This window comes from Anastrepha obliqua, chromosome 3, assembly GCF_027943255.1.
Source record: "Anastrepha obliqua isolate idAnaObli1 chromosome 3, idAnaObli1_1.0, whole genome shotgun sequence".
In the NCBI taxonomy this organism is placed as follows: domain Eukaryota; kingdom Metazoa; phylum Arthropoda; class Insecta; order Diptera; family Tephritidae; genus Anastrepha; species Anastrepha obliqua.
Window position 1 is genome coordinate 82,784,859 of NC_072894.1, and position 12,632 is coordinate 82,797,490.

A 12,632-nucleotide genomic window follows, 5' to 3' on the forward strand; every position below is an offset into this window, starting at 1 on the left:
GTGCAAAATTTGGGCATAAAAATGGTTTTTGACTATTTTCACACCACTACTATATATAATACGAAGATATATACGTGTATGCATATCTACGAAAATATTATTAGCATAAAACAGTAATGCTACTCGTGGACGAACGAACAGTGATTCGCAGACACGTGTGCGAGTCGCGCGACTTATACAAATAAATTCATCAAGGGCGTATCCGAAAGTTTTTATTTAAAATAAGTTAAAAATGTTGCTTAGGAGAATATTTGTGTTCGTATCTGTAATAAAATCATCCATATGTTCATCTCCTTTTCCACTAGTTGAATTACCCTACAGTGACGTATTTACTCGATAGCTGCTTAAAAGGGTAGCTTTGCGTGAATATCAAAAACAACCAAACATAGTTAAAAAATTTGTTATTATTTGAAATATACTAAGTAAAGGGTTTTTTAATATGAGGTGTTATTTTGATATTCAAAGAAAAATGCTGATTTTTAATATAAATGATCCGATATTTATTTCTTTATAAAGAGGACGTTATGCCGTTAATAGTGGAAAATAACATCAGGCAAATGACCTCCACGACCACGCTTTCAGGACAATATCCTTTTCATGAAATTTTCCATAATCGAATTGCAAAGTGGCTGCCCTATGTCCTCGATAGCCGCAAGAATTCCATCTTAGAAGTCTTGAATCTACCCTGGGCTGTTGGCGTAGACCTTCTCTTTCACGTGGCCCCAAAGAAAAAAACCAGTCTAACGGTTAGACTTGATAGAAGTGAAACCTTCCGTAAAACAAGCTGAGAGAGAATAAGACGAAAGCAGCATTAGGAGCGGGATAATTATAGGTTCATTATAATATTGCTATAAAGTTCATATTTTATTTTCTTCATTTTATCATTATTCATCCTCAATGTTTTCAATTTCAACAAATGATACGAGTGGCTTATGATAGATAAAATATGATACAAATGCTTTGGTTTCGATGTTGTCAAAAAAAATACCCAAACGGACCGAAGAAACAGACTTACAAATTTCTTCCATTTTCGTCTACTTGTATTCATATAAAAATTTATGTCTCTTCCCACCAAAGCTAAATGTATTAGTATATTTCTTCTTGTATTTATTCAAGGCTGAAATCCCGGCGGTACTGCAATACCGGGTCAACCCGTGGCAGAGGTGGAGAGCAAGCCCCTAAAACACTCCGCCCATTTCAAAAAATTAGTTTAACATTTGTTGTCCTCCGATGGAGGATCTATCAGATGTTAAGCTGATAGGAACAGATACCACACTACCTACTTCAATAGATTTTCTAATAAACCTTTTGAGAATTACACTCTCACAAAAATTAATGTACGAAATATTTATACCGATTCACTTAAACTGACTTTCAGTATCTAAACCAAAAAACTGTTTTCAATAAATAATCAGAAATGTCCTACAATGCAAATTTCAAAAAAAAAAAATTCCATTTTCGTCTACATGTATTCATATAAAAATTTATGGCTCTTCCCACCAAAGCTAAATGTATTAGTATATTTTTTCTTGTATTTATTCAAAGCCGAAATCCCGGCGGTACTGCAATACCGGGTCAACCCGTGGCAGAGAAGGAGCAAGCCCCTAAAACACTCCGCCCATTTCAAAAAATCAGTTTAACAATTGTTGTCCTCCGATGGAGGATCTATCAGATGTTAAGCTGATAACCACACTACCTAGTCAATACATTTTAAATAATAAACCTAATAAACCTTTTGAGAATTACACGCTCACAAAAATTATTTATATCAACATATAATATAACGCTTCGTAACTAAATAACTTTTAGGCCAGCGACGACAGCATGGCGCGGTAGCCGAGCGACTAGCGATGTGAGCTTCCGATCCAAAATCCTTGGTTCGAATCACAAAAAAAAATAAAAGTTATTTTTATTTAGTTCGTCGCTACTTTTATATCAACATATAATATAACGCTTCGTAGCCAAGTTGGTCGCTTTTTTCGTTTCACTTTTCCTCAAATCACTCCCAACGATTCTAAAGAAGTTTTCACTTCAAAAAGTTGCTCAATCGACTAACCGTACAACTAAATAGTAAATGCCGAGAGAGAATAGCTCGAGCAACTGTGCCGCTGATTGCATAGTGTGTCAGCAGCAACAAAGTGAATATCAACTGCAATCGTTTGAGTGGCAAGCGTCATGGATATCTTTATACCAACCCGCACTTCTGCACAAGGGCAATGTAATTGTGTTCGCATGACGGTTGTTTGTAACAGCATATATGAATCGAGATGGTAATAGAGATGTATGTATGTATTGTATATACAGAAATTTTCAGAAGAACGAAAGGAGTCGATCTAGACTTGTTTGTCCGTACGCACCACAGCTCGAGCAATAATTTAATTCTGCGAAACTTCATACACAAATTACTCCTTGTTAAGGTAAATTGGTACTGAAAATTGGCAAAAGAGGTCACCTCTTATTTAATGGTATTTTGCCGGAAAGCAAAGCGGTCTGTTATTAACAAACGAAGCCTAAGTGAGAGGTCCGAAAAAAGTACGACGAGAGTAAAATATTCTAAAGTGGGTGGTGTACACTTTTGGATAAATGCGCGTATCTCGATAACTTAATAAAATTCGCCTAAACTTGGTACACGTACCTCATTTAAATCCATCATAAATATTATGGATATCGGATAAAAACACGCCTCACTTTTTTAAACGTTAGAATAAATTTCCGACCGTCCTGTTGTGAGCTTAAAGTCTCATTGTCAGTGAGTATGATTCCAAAAACTAACAGCCAGCCCAAATTAAACTTCACTAAAATGTGCGCGGGCATATAAAGTTCAGTCCGGACCGAATTTACCGAATCTTTACTTGTTTTATTTGCGTATTTGCACGCTTTCAGGATTTTTGGTTTATTTGTGCGCGCTTGTGAGGACTCAGCTGGGCGAGTGTTGGCAAGTTTATACAGCCAGTAACAACATTTGTCCAAGTGCGCATTCATACCTTCCTACCTACAAATATACAAGTACATGGAAGCTTGAATATGTATGTATATGTGTAAAAATGTACTTATTATCGGGGTGAAAATTTACCCTGTAGGACCTGATAAACCATAACTTTTCAAATATAAGCAAAAAGTCACGGGCAAACGCTTTGATGAACCATTTCACTGTTGGAGGAAGTTTGAAATTGAGACAAAATTTAAGCTTATTTAATTTAAAAAAAGTACATAACGCAACAATAAGTATCACAAGATTTTTTGTTTTAATATTGTAAGAATTTGTGAACTTGTTGGATATAATCTTTTATTACAAACAATAAATTTACTTTAAAAGCTAATAAACAAATTAATTTAAATCGACTTTATTGCTATAAACTAGTTTTAAAGTATTTATTTGAGGGATACATTGGAACTAGTTACAAGTTAGCCAACAATATAGTGTTTTTTGTGAAGTTAGTCGATTCGGTCGTTAACATTTAGTTTAAACATTCAGTTTTAATAAACTTTCCTACAGGGCATGTGTGCATATATTTGTACTATGCACATTGCTGCCTTACACTGGTGTTGTATTCGTGTCGGTATTTCGCTAAGTGCAAAGTCCTGTGCCACCGTCATTGCGGCTGCTGTTCCAGCTACTGCTGTCATTTCTGTTGCAAGGACCTTTTGTTATTCGTTCGTTCACTCGTTCGTTTGCTTGACAGCAGTCGCAGCGCAACACGCGATTTAAAAATGTGTTTTTGTGTTAGAATGCGCACTGTAGTAGTGAGCGCATTTTTTCTGTACTTCTTTCAATTTTTTCTATTACACACAATTTTCTGTTTGCACAATACTTTTGCTCTTTATATTTGCATATATGTATATATATATATACATATACATGTATAGAGTGTATGTATATTCTTATAATTCCACATTTGCACACCTTTGCGTCTCCCACAATCTCTATCCCATTTTATTCTCTGCTTTTTTTTTTTTTAAGGAGATCTTAAGTTATTCCGACGTTTTGCAGCTTTATAAATAATCCATCCCTACTTTTAAGGTTAAACGTTGGCAATAACATGCAACACACATTGTACGTTTCGCGGCTATCAGGACCTGATCCTTCCTGCTCGGCCCAATTTCAGCTAACTCTTTTTTAGAGTTAAGAGATGACTCAATGATCGTTAGGCTTTTTTACTTTTTTTGCTTCTTATGCACGCGCCCTCATGTGTAAGGGTATTATAATTTTGTTCACAGCATAAAGGAATCGAAATAGATATAATAGGAGTCGATTTAGACATGTCTGTTCATCAGTGTGCACGATACCTGGAGTAAAAATTAATGTATTTTCATGAAACTCGGTACGCACATTGCTTTTCGTCCAGGGTAGTTTGTTACTGAAATATATATATAATTGGGTGTTAGGTCGAGCTCTTCCTCCTATTTGTGGTGTGCGTCTTGATGTTGTTCCACAAATGGAGGGACCTACAGTTTCAAGCCGACTCCGAACGGCAGATATTTTTATGAGGAGCCTTTTCATGGCAGAAATACAATAGGAGGTTTGCCATTGCCCGCCGAGGGGTGACCGCTATTAGAAAAATGTTTTTCTTAATTTTGGTGTTTCACCGAGATTCGAACCTACGTTCTCTCTGTGAATTCCGAATGGTAGTCGCGCACCAACCCATTCGGCTACGGCGGCCGTCAGTACTGAAATAGGGTACAAATAATTTGGTACAAATAATGAACCCAAGAATAAAAATGTGACACAAGCAAAATTTTTACAGTTTTTGGGTAAACCAATGTATTTCGATAATGACTTAAAGAGACCCGGTGGTATAGAAATTTCAAAAAATCGATTTTCTGTTTTTTCGATATTTTGAGGGTATAGTATCTTAAGAATATTTAGTGAAATTTGTATGCGGAAATTCCCAATATTATAGCTTCTACAGCCTATTGACTAATTTATCTCGAAACGACGTTTTTCGACGTGGTGTTGTCAAAAAAAAAAAAAAAAAAAAAAAACAACTCTTCAAGCGAATTGTCTGAAATTATAATATATTGTTCACAACATCAATGGCCATCGCCCGTACTAGAATCATATTATTATTTCAATTATTTCGTAGTTTTGGATAAAAAAAATTAAAAAATTTTTTTTTGTTTTTCTTCTAGTACGGGACATAGCTACCGTCATACTGATTAACAATTTTTTGGTTTTTGTGTTTCAGATAAATAGAAAAGCCAAAATGGACAACACCGTCCTGGTCCAATTTTTCCGATAGGGCCAAGTTCAGCGGCATTTTTAAAATTATTAAAATTAAAAACAAAAAACAAATGTCTCACTTTTGTATGTAAAAGAAGTTAAATAAAAAGCCGAAAAAGTTTAAATATCGTTTTTCATTTTTTATTGTAAAAAAATTCTTCAAAATACCCTAAATTTTCGAGCTCTAGACCACCAACTCGCCCACACTTGGTACACATATTGCTCTCACCACACTTCAGTATTATTGAGATCGGATAAAGACCACACCCACTATTTATATGATAAAACTAAATTTCTGTCCGTTCGTCTGATACCAGCTGTAACTCTCATGGACAAAGTTTGTTTGATTCCAAAAATTAACAATCAGTCCCAATTGATTTTTCCTTAAATATGCGCGGTATTTAAAGTTCGGCCCAAATCGAATTTAGCGCTTTAAATTTTAGTTTTTTTACTTATAAAGAATTTTACTGCCCTAAAAATACACGGCTTTTATATTTTGTAATCTTTAACCACCGCAAAACATTTTATTTTATGAAAGTTATTTAAAACTAAAATATGCACTGCTCATTTAGCTAAAATATTTTGACGCAGCTATTCTTTCACAACTTCCAAAGCAGGCGTCTCGTCTTCGAAATGCTTAATAAGCACAACAGCACATCCGTTAACTTTACGCGGTTTGCCCCCTTTGTCAATCTTGCAAAGTTCAGACTTCTGATAGTGAGTTAGCGACACATTTGATTCGTCTGGAAAAGAACAAAGGCTCTTCTTCTAACTGTGTTAGTTCTCCAAAGACAAATGCATGGCATGCGTTTTAACGTGAAACTTCCATATTTTCATATTTTTGCTCTCACAGTGAAGTTTAACACATTCCCGCCGGCGACCGAATTTGTTGTTGTCGGCATCTGGCGGCTCTGTAACTCCAAGATTGTTTCATCGGACGTCGCTGTTGTAACCGCATATCGCTCAGTGAGAGCTGCCGACTATGATCGTGTTAGATGTAAACTATTTCTCTCCTTTTTGCTCAGAAAATCGTTATTAGCATTCTCAGAAAACCCTCCACCAATGGCACAAGCCGTCCAATGGGAGAGGCCTCAATGTACCACTTGTGGTACATGCCAGCGGGAACGTGTTAATTGTGCTAAAGTATTAACCGTTCATAAGCCATTCCCCACTCTATTTCTTATATAGGGACTGGACTGCTCTCTCCTACAACTACATTTAATCAAAAAGTTGATTAAGAGATTGAGAAGGACAGTCGGTTCTACGCTACCGGCACATTTATATGTATGTATTCTTAATTCAAAGTAGTTTAAGATGAATGAAAATAAAAACTAACTGTTCCTGATATAAGAAAATACTAGATATGATATTCCGATTTTTTTCATACAAAATGTTTGTGATTGCGGCTACTGGGAATTCTATGAAATAGAGGATTAATCGCACTAATACGTATACTTTACTCACACAGTGATGGTTTTATTAACTCTTTAGCATTTATGAATTAAGTGGCCAAAGACAGGTGAAAAATATCTTTGAGATTTTCTAAATTTTTCTGCCAATATACATATGTACATACTTTCAAAAAACAATTCACAAATTTTAAAGGCAAAATTTTAAACTCGCAACTCTTACCGCCAAAGCAACATCCATCCACAACGTGTATGTATGTGTGTATGTATTCATGTACGGGCAAATATTTCCCATTCAAAATCACTAGGCTTAGTTTAGTATCTGCTTTATCATTGTTATTTGCACGCCTTTTATTTCACCAAAAATTGACAACAACTACAACAATGTTCGCTTGCAATCAAAAATGAATTATTTTTTCAATTTCCTCAGCGAGAAATGCGCTGTTAAACAATTGATTTTCTATTTCTTGATTTTCTTTTTTTAATATGAAAAAATATTGCAGAAAAAACTTCAGAAAATCTTTGCTGGCGCACCGTTGACTTCTAAGCACAGCATAACAAACTTACGCGCCAAACGCAAAAGGCGCTGACTGTGCAACTTGTAAGGCCACCCCATCCACTTTACGCTTCGTCCGCTAAGTTGCGCCTCGTTGTTGGTGCTGCGTCTTCATGACTTTACGCGATTTGGTTTCGCCTTGACTTTTTCATCCACCAAATTTGGCAAAGTGAATTGAAAAACTCATCTCAGTAGACGACAGCATAAACGGAAAATCAGTAAAAATAAATAAATGGAAGGAGTCTTAAGAAAACCCCCAACCGTGGGCGGTGGAAAGCGCAATCTTCGTTTAAAATTGTTTTCTTCATTGCTGTTGTTTTACGTGTTTTTGTTTAAAGCGAATCTATTTAATAATAAACCAAATGTCAAGCGAGCGAGTGGAAAATATATTGTGCATAACTTACTTATATATATATATATACAGGGTTGGCCATATTAAACTGACCCATGTGATTATTAAAAAAATATGGAAAAATAAACATTTTTTTGTGTTTCATTGTGAAAAACATTTAATTTAGTTCAAGGAGATTCGTTTACATCACTTTTTGAATATGATATCGCGCAAGTGGTGGCCCTTAGCACGTATTTGGATATGTACAGGGTTGGCCATCTTAAACTGACCCATGTGATTATTAAAAAAATATGGAAAAAGAAACATTTTTTTGTGTTTCATTGTGAAAAACATTTAATTTAGTCAAGGAGATTCGTTTACATCACTTTTTGAATATGATATCGCGCAAGTGGTCGCCCTTAGCTCGTATAGTGTAATGTGCCCGTTTTTCGGCGTTTTCCATAGTTTTGGCCAGCGTCTCGGCCGATATGGCGGCTATTTCCCGTCGGATATTGGCCTTAAGTGCGCCTAGTGTCTTTGGCTTGTTGACGTAAACCTTAGATTTCAAATTACAGTAAAAAGTTATAGGGTTACTCAATGGGTCAGTTTAATATGGCCAACCCTGTATATATATACGAGGGCCGCTCAAATAAAATTTTAATTTTTAAATTTCGCGTGCAGCGTAGATTCGATTTTGTTATGTCGGTACAGATTCTCACAACAAAAGCTGACATTGTCAACAATTTTGCATTTCTGGTTTGTTTCCTCGGCCAGATAAAAATCCGGGTCGTTTCCGTAACGAAGAACCGACTATCGTGGGGACGACTGAGCAGTTGTTCCAAAACATTTTGACTAAAAGAACCCACTAAGCAACTGAGGACCAACTGAGCGACTTAGCTTTTGTTTCAAAACTGCTATATTTTTGACTAACAGAATCTTCGGTTCTTGAATGATGTCGTCCAACCGCTGCTGAATGAGGTCAACGACAACACAGGGTTGTAACTGTCGAAACATCGGTACACAGCATGAGAAGGTTTGACCAATGACACACCCTTATCTGGCTCTCAGTGAATTCGACAGAATCAGCTGATAGGCTGACGTAACAGGGGATGTGTCAAAAAATCAACTCAATGCCACTTCGTTGCCGTCTGAACAAAGACTAATTGGACGAGTGTGTGAATACTTGTGAGATGATTGTACAGAATCTGAATCCCCTGTGGCGTGGCAGCCGAAGTTTCCCACAAAATTTTGTTTTTCACCATAACAGATAGCCAACCCTTGTAATTATATCATCCTTGGGTATACAGTTATGACATCGAAACCACAACCCAATCATCCGAATGGAAGCGTTCTGAGGAGTCAAAATCGAAAAGGGCTCGTCAATTTCAGTCAACCTTTGCTCAGTCATAGATACGCTCTACTGGTTGCGGATGTATTTTTTCTTTTCGCGAATGAAATATTCCTTATTGTTGCTATGACTTTATGATGCATCACTTCATTTTAAGAGAAAACAAAAAAAAAACATTTGACTGAAGTGACGAGCCTTATTCGATCTTGAAGGAATGTTTAATTTAAACGAACCGCGCACGTGGGAACCGGCCCATATATTTTTCTTATGTCGGTAGGACTGTTGGAAAAAAACCCCATCGCTGAAGAACTTAAGGCCATACCAAAAAGCGTATTTTGGAAATGCCTCGAGTATTGAAAGAAGGGCTGGCACAAGCCAGGAATAAATAAATATTTTTCGAGAAAATAAAAAGTCACCTTTTTTAACAAAACAGGTCCATACATACATTCGTATATATATTAACATATACATGTACATATATGTACGTATTTTTGACATTCTGACATTCAGCTATTAATATTTCAGTGTTGCTCGTAGGTGTGTGCTCTACGCCTTAGGTGAGAGGGCACGGAAATTCAATTTAAGAAAATAAATGAAAAACAAAATATACTTACAGTTATAAATATCACCGAAATCGATTTAAAAATGAAAATGAAATATTTTCAAATTTCATTCGAAAGAAACGTTTATTTGTCGACAGCGAGTGGGGTCGTTCTTCAGTGGGCGATTGCGCTTGCAGCATTTACTCAGTGTAGTGAGCAGGGAAAACTGAAAACACAGAAATTGAAATTGCAAATTCTGTTTTTACTTAGCCTGTCTGCGTGGCCATTCACAAAGTTTTTGTTTGCAACTTTCACTTTGTCAGATATTTTCGAACTTTACTCTCGGTTTGTGTTTGCCTAAGACTTTACAAAGATAATACCACCTTGATCAAAAAGTTCCCGGAACAACCGCCAGGTGATGTGCTAAGTCTATTGATTTCATTTCTGTTTTTGGTTTTTTGTTGGGTTGGCACATATTTGATTAACATTCCTACCAAAATTTTATCAAAATTGCTTAATTCTTTTCGATTTTTGCTTTCCGACTTTTTACAGTTTTAACAATGGATTTGAATTTGCAACGAGTTTGTACTAAATTTTGCGCTAAAAATGGATTCAAGGGTGCGAAATGCTCAGAAATTTCGGCAATGATACTCTAAAAAAACGAATGGTATGAACTCAACATCAAAAACTGATGAAGGTGAATGAAAAGTTGATCAATAACCGCAAAGAGGACTTGAGCATTGTTTATTGATCCATTTAGGACATTGTACTCGCATTATCTAATCGATTTGGGTTTGGGAGGTGTTGGAACCAACAAAGCACCTGAATTTCATGCAAAAAAAGGGTCAATGGCATCGCCAAATACATGATTCCCAAAATTGCATCTGGCCCAATATTCATCAAAAGCATTATTACTGGAGACAAGAGTTTATTAGTACGAGACGAACTGCAGACATCAGGTTAGTTGTGGAGATCCAAGAATGAAACATGGGCAAAAAGCCACTTCGGTCAGTCAAAAAAGTAGGCGATGGGTTTTTAAGGATTACACCATATACCCTCCCGAATTTTTTCCAGAAGGTCAGTTAAGAATGTCTACTATTTGTTGGAACCGTCGCCCAATGCAATCATTAGCCGTGAATCCGAATACCATCCATTTCACCTATTATGGCCCTTGCGATTTTTTTGTGTGTGATCGAGTCAAAAAACCACTACGAGGAACGCGTTTTAAACGTTTTAATATCCGAAGCGAAGTAACGGAAAAATCGAAGAAACTGATAGCTCTGATGGCTATACTGAAAATCGAGTTTCAGAAATGTTTCTGGAGCTGGATTAAACACTCGCATAAGTGCGTTGCAGTTGATGGAGCATACTTTGAAGGCGATAATATCAGTTTTGAGGAATAAACTTGTATTTTGAATTTTCTGAATATTTTACGGGAACTTTTAGATCAAGGTTATATTCTCGACTGGTATAGACAGGACATACAGAAGTGCAATTAGTATGTGTACATGCTTCTATACATATACATACATACAAATGCTATGACTTGCTCAATATGATTTTCTTTTTTTCGAAAATATATTGCTTTTGGTTTCTTTTGTCGCTTCGGTTTGCATTTCTTTTGCAAGCATTTGGGTATTTAGAGCTTATGAGTTCACAAATACATACGTGCAAAAGTAATACTTTTCTTGATTTGATCTTTACTTTTTTCTTTTTGTTGTTGTTTTTTGTAAATTTCCATTTCTTGCCAGGTTATTTAATTCCACTATGAAGTGTGCATTCAGTTGCAAATTCTTTTGATGATAGGGCTATTTTTCTATTGAACTAAATGCAGTTTATTTTTTTGCTGAGTAACTTCTTTATTATTGATTTCGTTACCATTTTGACCACAAAGCATAACGGGGCACAAATTCTTAGGTCTTGAAATCAATATAACTAAGTTAATCAAATTCATTTGTAAAAGACTTGCAAAAGTTTATAACAAATAGCGTTGAAGTGAAATATATTTAATTTAGTACACTGAAATGTTTATTTTCTTTCATGTTTTTTATATCCCCGCGCTCTTGTGGACCGATAAACGGACAGGCATGGCTAATAGACTCCTCTACTCATTTTGAGCTTTTGGGGATACAGGAGTGGAGAGGTGTACCAACATCTGTACTGTAACAGGCTCTCAGCGATTTTCAAGCAATCAACTGATTTACTGGCATAACAGGGAATATGACAGCGCTTTGTTTGCAACGAAACTGAGATTGTATTGGTGATAAAAGAAAAAATCAACATCAAAATATTGTTATATAGGGCAAAATTTAATCAAAAACCGTTACTATAATCAATTTAAATTTACGCTCATTGTTCAATATTTATATATTTATTTAGGCCTAATACTTGTAATGCTAGTACAGGATTTCCGGTGGTTGAATTGGGCTTTAATTTAGAGTTTCTCTCTAGCCGCTGAGTGCACTAAAAGAAAATATCATTCGCGAGGTTAATGCATCCTGACATCACTTATCAAACATTTAGAAGAAATTGTTTTTACAAAATAAAATCCGCACTTATCTTCTTTGTAGTTGTTAAAGAAATAAACTTTTATCTTTGGTAATTATTTTTTAATTTAATTTTAATTAACAAAATAAATAAATAAATAATACCATATTCATTTAGTTGGGTGCTATAATATTAGCTAAGCTATTAAGGCATTCCTTAATGGGTGAAATTTACCACAACTGTATTAAATTTTATTTCAAAAATCTAGGCTAAATATTATAGATATGTACTAAACAAATATATGAATAACAGATGTGTACTAAAGTTTTGAGCCATACAATGAGAGACGAAACCAGAAAACAAATGCAAAGCCATATTTCAGTATTGCGAGCTGCAATTTTGATGAAGAAGAAAGAACATATTTTTTGCGGATTTTTGTAGTTGTTCCATATGCAGTTGGCGTTGTGATTTGGCATTGTTGCAACACTATGTACAAGTAGTCCTTAGCTGTGGGGTGTGCCCTTGGCCGCAGTGGCTGATTGACGGCAGTAAAATGCAAATGTGAGCTCGCGATCTCATTCAAACCAGATTATTGTTCTAACGAAGCATTTACTGTATGCAATTTTGGGAAATACAAAACATCATCGATGAAAGTAAAATATGATGATTTGTGTTGCATGCAACGCACAAGGACACAACCATTTCATTTTTGCATATTTGAAGCAAAAATCGACACAC

The 12,632-nt window shown here is 35.6% G+C and overlaps 2 pseudogenes; both read right to left on the reverse strand.

Moving 5' to 3' along the window:
- Positions 1-1,107: 1,107 nt before the first annotated feature.
- LOC129243338 (U2 spliceosomal RNA) lies at positions 1,108-1,295 on the reverse strand (annotated as a pseudogene).
- A 240-nt stretch (positions 1,296-1,535) lies between these two features.
- Positions 1,536-1,719, reverse strand: LOC129243219 (U2 spliceosomal RNA; annotated as a pseudogene).
- Positions 1,720-12,632: the final 10,913 nt, after the last annotated feature.